This window comes from Catharus ustulatus, chromosome 3 (genome assembly GCF_009819885.2).
Source record: "Catharus ustulatus isolate bCatUst1 chromosome 3, bCatUst1.pri.v2, whole genome shotgun sequence".
Classification (NCBI taxonomy): domain Eukaryota; kingdom Metazoa; phylum Chordata; class Aves; order Passeriformes; family Turdidae; genus Catharus; species Catharus ustulatus.
Genome location: NC_046223.1, coordinates 63,451,847 through 63,459,000, shown reverse-complemented (window position 1 = coordinate 63,459,000; position 7,154 = coordinate 63,451,847).

Genomic DNA, 7,154 nt, shown 5'->3' with positions numbered 1-7,154 from the left:
TCAGTTGAATGTTCTCTTTGCTAGCACCTTTTCCATCCTTTGGCTCTAGTTTAATGAACTAGCTGGGCACATATTTAACTTCAAGCAGTTAATCATGTGCTTATGTGCTTTGCCCTGTTGGGGCTCTGGTTGTTAACTACCTGCTTCCGATCAGGAAGGAGGGCTTTGTATGACAGCAACTTCACCCTTGGGCCTGTGGGAAGTTACTCCAAACCTTAGACCGAAAGGACTTCCTCAAGAGCACTACAGTGCTATTTTTCCTGGGAACATATCAAGCTGTCACAGCATCTGTCTTTGCCTATATAAACCTCATTCTTGAGATGGCCACTTTCTGTGCCCCTGCAGAAAGCAGACTTTAAATCAGAGGTTTCTTGAGGTCCTGCACTATTATCACCCTGCAACAATAGCTCTAAAGGCAGCAGTCTCAATGTTGAACCCTCTATGGCACTCAAAGCAAGGAGTAGGAAGAGTATTTTGCTAGCACAGCAGTTTTTCTCTAGTTGTGCGTGCAGCTGCACTGCCTTAGCCTAAAGGTACTTTCCTGCTTACGTGCCTGCTAGCTTGCACCTCATTCACTTGACTGCAGTTTAAAGCGAATTGAGTCTGGCAGAGCACAAGCCTTGCTTTCCACTGCAGACCTCTTTAAGAAATGTTCTCCTGGGACTGCAGATTCCTGGAGGGAGTGGAAGAAAAGCTGCAGAGCTGGGCACAAAGCCACTTTTGCAGGGAGAAAATACTGACATAGTGCCATCTGCCCTGTAAAAGTTTTTGGCAGTGCAAACATACATAACATGTCTTCAATGTGTAGCACACCCCATAGAAAGAAAGTTAACATCACTTGCTAAATAACACCCCTTTTCACTTGGATTTCACTCTGCTTGCTTAGATTCTTATAGAAATGCTTAATATTATAGTCTGAATGTCTTTATTCCCTGTCACTTTTGACAGGTTAAAGTTAGGGGGCTAACTGGAATGCATGTTTAGTACTTTGTTCATGATTGTGCAATGAGGATGGAAAAGCTGTGATGACAGTTCCATGATACAGGGCCTATAAATAGAGTGCGTGGAAAAGGGTGCTCTCTAATGCATTATGTTCTAATCAATAACAACAAGCTGACTCCAATTTTATTTTATTGTCTCTGAGAAAAGTATTTACATGGCATAACAGCTGTGAGTCACAGCAGTGGTTTAGTTGGGATTCAGATTCACTTAGAAATATTTGAGGCTGATGGCTATTGTTTTCTGCACTCAGGCACTGGACAATTTACTGCTCTTGCTGCAGTTAATATTTGATCCCTTCACTGAACTTGCATTACTTACCTGTAGGTGTCCTTCACAAGAGTACTCTCTAAGGTCATAGGAACAAAAGCTTCATATCCTAGCTGGATGCAAACTCCAACTAGCTTATGAATTCTTTGTATGAGGAAAGTGTAGAGATACTAAGTACCTAAGAACTTTCAAGTAAATGAGAAAGGGAATAGAAGCAAAAGTGAAGAAAGAAAGATGACAGGTCAAAGTGATTTGTCCAAAGTTGCACAGCAAACAAATGGCAGAGAAGGGAGAACAACCCAAACTTCCTAAGCCCTGCATTGTTAGGCATGACTGTAGACCTTGAGTTCCATTTTTTATATTCTCCATGGTCTGAGCTGTTTTGCATTACTTTGTGGCTATGGAAGACTAGCAACTTAAGGTACTTAAAGGACCGCTAGAGATACACAGGTCTTTTGGGTCACAAGGCGACTAACCAGCACTTCAGACATGGCAGAGATCTCATGTCCATATGAGCTTGAGAAAAACCTTCACAAATCAATCAGCAGACTTTAGATACTTAAAACATGAAGAAATAAAATCCAAATACTATGTACTTAATGAGAACGAGCCCAGAGAGAAGCACATATTTTCAACTTTCAGCCATTTTTCCTCTTCAGAAATGACAAAAAGATGTTTTACATCTGTTTCCTAACAGATATAAAAACATAACTAATACTTTAAAACAAAAAACCAAAAACCTTCAATTACATACTACAATGTGGTAAGTACAATGGTAATTATTATAATTTGATGCATCTATTTTTCAAGCAGCATTTACATCCATGGTTTCTCCAGAGCACTTAATGCTTTCTGACAGCCAGTGTAGACGACTTCTTGAAGGGTGGACAGCTGGGAGACAGAACATCTTTGCTGTTCCAGGAGAGCATTCAAATCTATCTGGAGGTTGCCTACAGCAACTAATAGTATGAAGTTCCTTTTGTCTCACAAAAGTGGAAATTTTAAGAAACTTTGTTGTGCTTTCTTGCTTTTTTTTTTTTCTTTTTAACTGCCAGAGAAACATGATGAGAGATAAGTGAGATTCAGTGAGAGCAATAGATAGCAGTCAAGACTGAAATATAAGGTAGCCCCAGAGATAAACCAGAGTCATTTATCTCTTGGACACAGCTATCCTTTGGTGAGAGGAAACACACTACTCTCATTGAGTTACAGACACCAGAAGCCAGGACCTGGAAATACCCATTAGTACATTATTTTTCAGGCTGGAAACCAATATAGCTTTGCCTTTGAGAAAGGTGAGGTTGGCTTACTCTTGTCTGTGCCTCTCGGCTGTTAAGATTTTGGACTCTGACAGTGTCCTGGGAAGTTGCTAAGGTCTGGAGCCTAATTTCCAGAGAAACTGTGCATTATAGGGATGTACGTTTTGCCAAAAGTGGTGTGTGTTTCCCTTTTGCAATGTCTTTGTATTGCTCAAGTAGCCCAAGCAAGCACCAGGTACCAAGTTACACTTGTACTTGGATTGTCCGGTGGTTATTCTGACACAGAATGTGAATTCACCTTACCAAATCACTGCTTGCCCAACACTTTGGGGATGTAACATTTTACATAGCATGAGGTGTACTTGACTCTCAGGGTCATTCGGTCGCATCCCTCTCCTCCAGTTCTGACCAAGCTCTCTGGTTTCACAGGCTGAACTGAGGCCCATAGAGACAGAATGACCACTGCTGTGTAAATAGCATCACCAGGGTAAATCTGTAAGTATGCAATGCTAGGAAGTGGTCAGACCTGATAGTTCCAATACCAGGCCATAGTTAGTACCTCTGCTATGATCTAGGCATGCAGAAATGAGTCATTGCTGACCTTGAACTTGAACTTTCTATGAGCCCACAGGAAAGAAGATTTATCTCACTTTGCAGTAAAAAGTTTCTTAATATTTGCACAGCCACATGAAATGCAAGTGCAGGATGCCTGTGTGATAAATTGCACTAAAGCATTTGAAGATTCAGTACACTTGTTTTGATTATAACAATTCTATGCACACAAATTATGATCACTGTGTTTGTGTCTGACACAATGCAGTCCAAATCTCCCCTGATGCCTTCAAGTACTCAACTACATTTGTGTTTGTTACATTAAAAGCATTTTGATGTTTACAATTACCCAGCATATGATTACTCTTCTACTTTATTTTATCTACCCTATTTTACAGGGCATCTCTTTTAGAACCCTACTTTGGCAGAATACAAAATACACTCTGGTAATCTAAGACAACAGTTCACTTCCTGAAACAATTTATCCACTTAAACACTTCTCAGATAAATCCAGGGATCAGGAGCACTAAGCAGGATAAAGATCTAATCAATAGGATTCTGTGTGCTGCATTTGCATTCTTTAATTATCATCTTCTTTAAAGGGAGAGAAGGTAATCTTTTGCTAACCAAGATAGCTGGCAACCTTAATGAAACTGTATCATGCTAATTTTCTAACAGTTTGGAGATTCCTCCTGAGCAGATGTGCAAGTCCAGCTAGTGAACTTCTTATGAGCAGGACTTTCACATATATATTTCAAGAGCAACTTTCAGCTATTTTTTTTCTTGATATTGTTGTGCTCTTTGTTTGACCCTAAGGAATTGCTAGTATTTCCACTAGTCATTGGCAAAACTCCCATAGACTTCAACGCTAGTTAAATTTGTCTGCAGAAAGAGACATGTCATTTAGTCTGTGGTTTGGTCTCACATTAACATGTACTGCCCACTGCTATGTAAAACAAAATAATATGTTTCTAAAAGAAAGTTTATTCTTTTACATGTGTGTTTTCTAACCACATAAGTAACAAATAAACACGGAGATTTCACTGCCTGCCAGCAAATGTTTAGATCTTCTTGAAAATGATATTTCAGAGGGACCACATGAACCTGCAGGGCACACTGAGACCCAGGTGCTAACTCCATGACTAAGCTGTGTTGAAGTGTCTCAGAGACAACTGCAAAGTGACATTCAGTGGTTCACCATCACTCAGGACAGTGAGTGCCCCATTTCCTCTTTGTTGTGTGGGTATGCCCCAGGGCATCTGTAATCCATGTTAGGAATTAATTGATGTTGGCATAGGCTACCACAAAAAAATCCTCTGCCCAGTCTGCAGCAGTGATGAAAAAAGCTGATTTTTGTCAGAACACAAAAAGAAGGTGATGGAGAACAGTATGAAATATGCTCTGTGTCATTTCATAATTTCAGGGAAAGTTTCTTCCACAAAACACATTTTTAATCCTATTTTGAGAGAACAGAATGGTATTGGAGACAATTCCAAAGCATAGCTAGAATTAAAGCAAAATTTCCCTTAATGGATGCTTGAAAAGTTTGGGGTGTAAAATGTTTGGAAATAAAATTTTGAATAAAAACAAACAAGACTAAAGCATATAAAATGATACAGACAGAAGTTAATCAGGAAGACAACAAAGGCAACTTCTTGAAAGACAGTTTTCAACCTGCTTTTTTTTTTCCCCAAATGAAGGAAAAGCAGGTTAAAAATGTATATTTTCACCATATACACAGTTAACCTATTTTTTTGCATTAAAACAGACTCCCCCTAATGCAGAAAGGCAAGTTAAGTGTATTTACAGCTTCAAGCAGTGTCCAGAGTTCTAACAGGACAAGCATGCAGGGCTCAAATCTTGGTAGGAATAGGGGGTTGTGAGAGGTGTAGGTTCAATTTTCTCCTCTACCATATAATCTCAGTTTGGCCAGGGAGGGAGGAAAGACAATAGCTGGCAGATGCTGAAACTTAGTTTGGAGACCAGAATCCCACACAAATTCTCTGGAATTACATAGTTCAATGCCTTTAAAATATCAGTCTCTCTGTGGCTCTGCTCTCCAGCTACTAAGTGAGAACAATGTCACTGTACCCCAAAGAAAACATATGAAACAGACAACCCATCAATGTGCACAGATGAATACTCTTGTGACTGAAAATCAGAGAAACATTGTCTCCAGAATGAATTAACTCATGTTCCTACTTCTGGGGGATAATGTGATTTGGTTGTGCTGTTCTCCTTTGTTTTTTCCTCTCCCTCCCACAAAGTATGTGAAGCTGCTGAGTGCTGCCAAGGTCTAGCTGGGTTTGTACTGCAGCTGCAGCCCTACTCCTAGAGGAGTTCAGTCAGGTGCCAGAGTGTCAGGAGGGCAGAAGCAGTGCTTGATGACTCCTGCCTGCAGCTCAACATTCTTCTCTTCTGCCTCTATTCTTTAAACTTCAACCATTCTTTTTCTCCGACATGGGCCTTCACTGACAAAGCATCAGACAGGGTAGCAAAAGTGACCTCAGAGTGTAGCTAAGAATGAACTATTGTCAATAATGTGACATTCTTTTACTCCAATACACAGCTACAGTGCTGAAACTACAAGTCCCAGTGTGCAACAGCACAACTTTATGTTAATGGAATATTAGTTGCTTAGCAATTAAAAATATTTGCAACAAAATATCTATACTTATGGCTATAGAAGCAAACATTATCTGATTTGGCATGCGTGCCCACTCTAAGCCATGTTTATAACCAGTACACCAAAATTCCAAAGTCAGGAGGTTTAGAGCACAAAAAAACTACAGTAATTTCACGACCATAAGGCACACCGGACTATAAGGCGCACCCCTCAGGAGTCGGCAAACTTCGCAACTTTGTAGATCATATAAGGCGCACCGGACTATAAGGCGCACTTTTTTTTTGCCGCGAAGATCCATGCCGCGCGCAACAAAGTAACAAATTAGTAATGGAAACCCGCAATCGTGGAGTTTACTGGCAGGGGCTCAATTTGGAAACATTTTTCACAGATTGGCGTAAGCTTTCAAAGGCAGCCCCAGGCGCCCTCCCCGTGCAGTGGGCCCTGGCACTCCTGCCCACCCCCAGTGCTGGCTGGCGCGGCTTGGTGCAGCTGCGGGGCTGCCTCCCCCTTGCGGCTCTGTGCTGCCACGGTGCTGCTCCCCCTCGCGGCTCCGCGGAGCCGCCGTGCCGTTCCCTCGCTCGGCTCGGCGCTCCTGCCATGCCACCTGTCCCTCACTGGGCTTGGCGCTGCCGTCATGCCACCCATCCCTTGCTCGGCTCGGCAGCGCGGCCGCCCTGCGGCCTGTCCCTCACTCAGCTCAGCAGCCCGGCCGCCCTGCGACCCGTCCCTTTCTCGGCTCGGCAGACCGCAGCCCTGCCTGTCCCTATCAGCTGTGGCCTCGCTGGCCTGTGCTGGCCACAGCCCCACTGGCCCAGCTGGCCCCTATCGGCTGTGGCCCCTCGGCTCAGGCCGCCGCGCACAACAAAGTAATGAAGTAGTAATGCCTCCCTACCCGCGCTGCTCCCTGTGCCTGGGGCTGCCCGCAGCTGCCCCCCCATCGCTACTCGGAGCTCCCATGGCGCCGCCCCCCTCGCGGCTCTTACTTCCGGGGTGACAAATGTCGCAACTTTGTACATCATATAAGGCACACCGGACTATAAGGCGCACTTCCGGGTTCGGGGAAAAGTTTTAGTCAAAAGGGTGCACCTTATAGTTGTGAAATTACTGTACTAGTTTCATGGCAGAGAAGACGCATAAGGAATGCAGCACTTTTTGACTGTATCCTGCAGTATACACTGAAATATAAATCACATAGCAAATATCAGAAGATGCAGTTTGGCATTGTGCTCAACCATGCTCGGATAATCAGGTCAGCCTTATTTGTTACTGTTCCAATCTCTCTCAAATACTAGCTTCCTTGTTTTATTCTGCTTCACGCAGGCCCCACAACCATCTGTGATTTGGCAGCTTCTACTGAGTCAGAAAATGTCAGCAGGAGAGGGGAGGGGTGATTAAAGAGAAGAGACAAACTTTTCCAGCCGTCTGCTTGCCTGCTTTTTTAGCGTTCT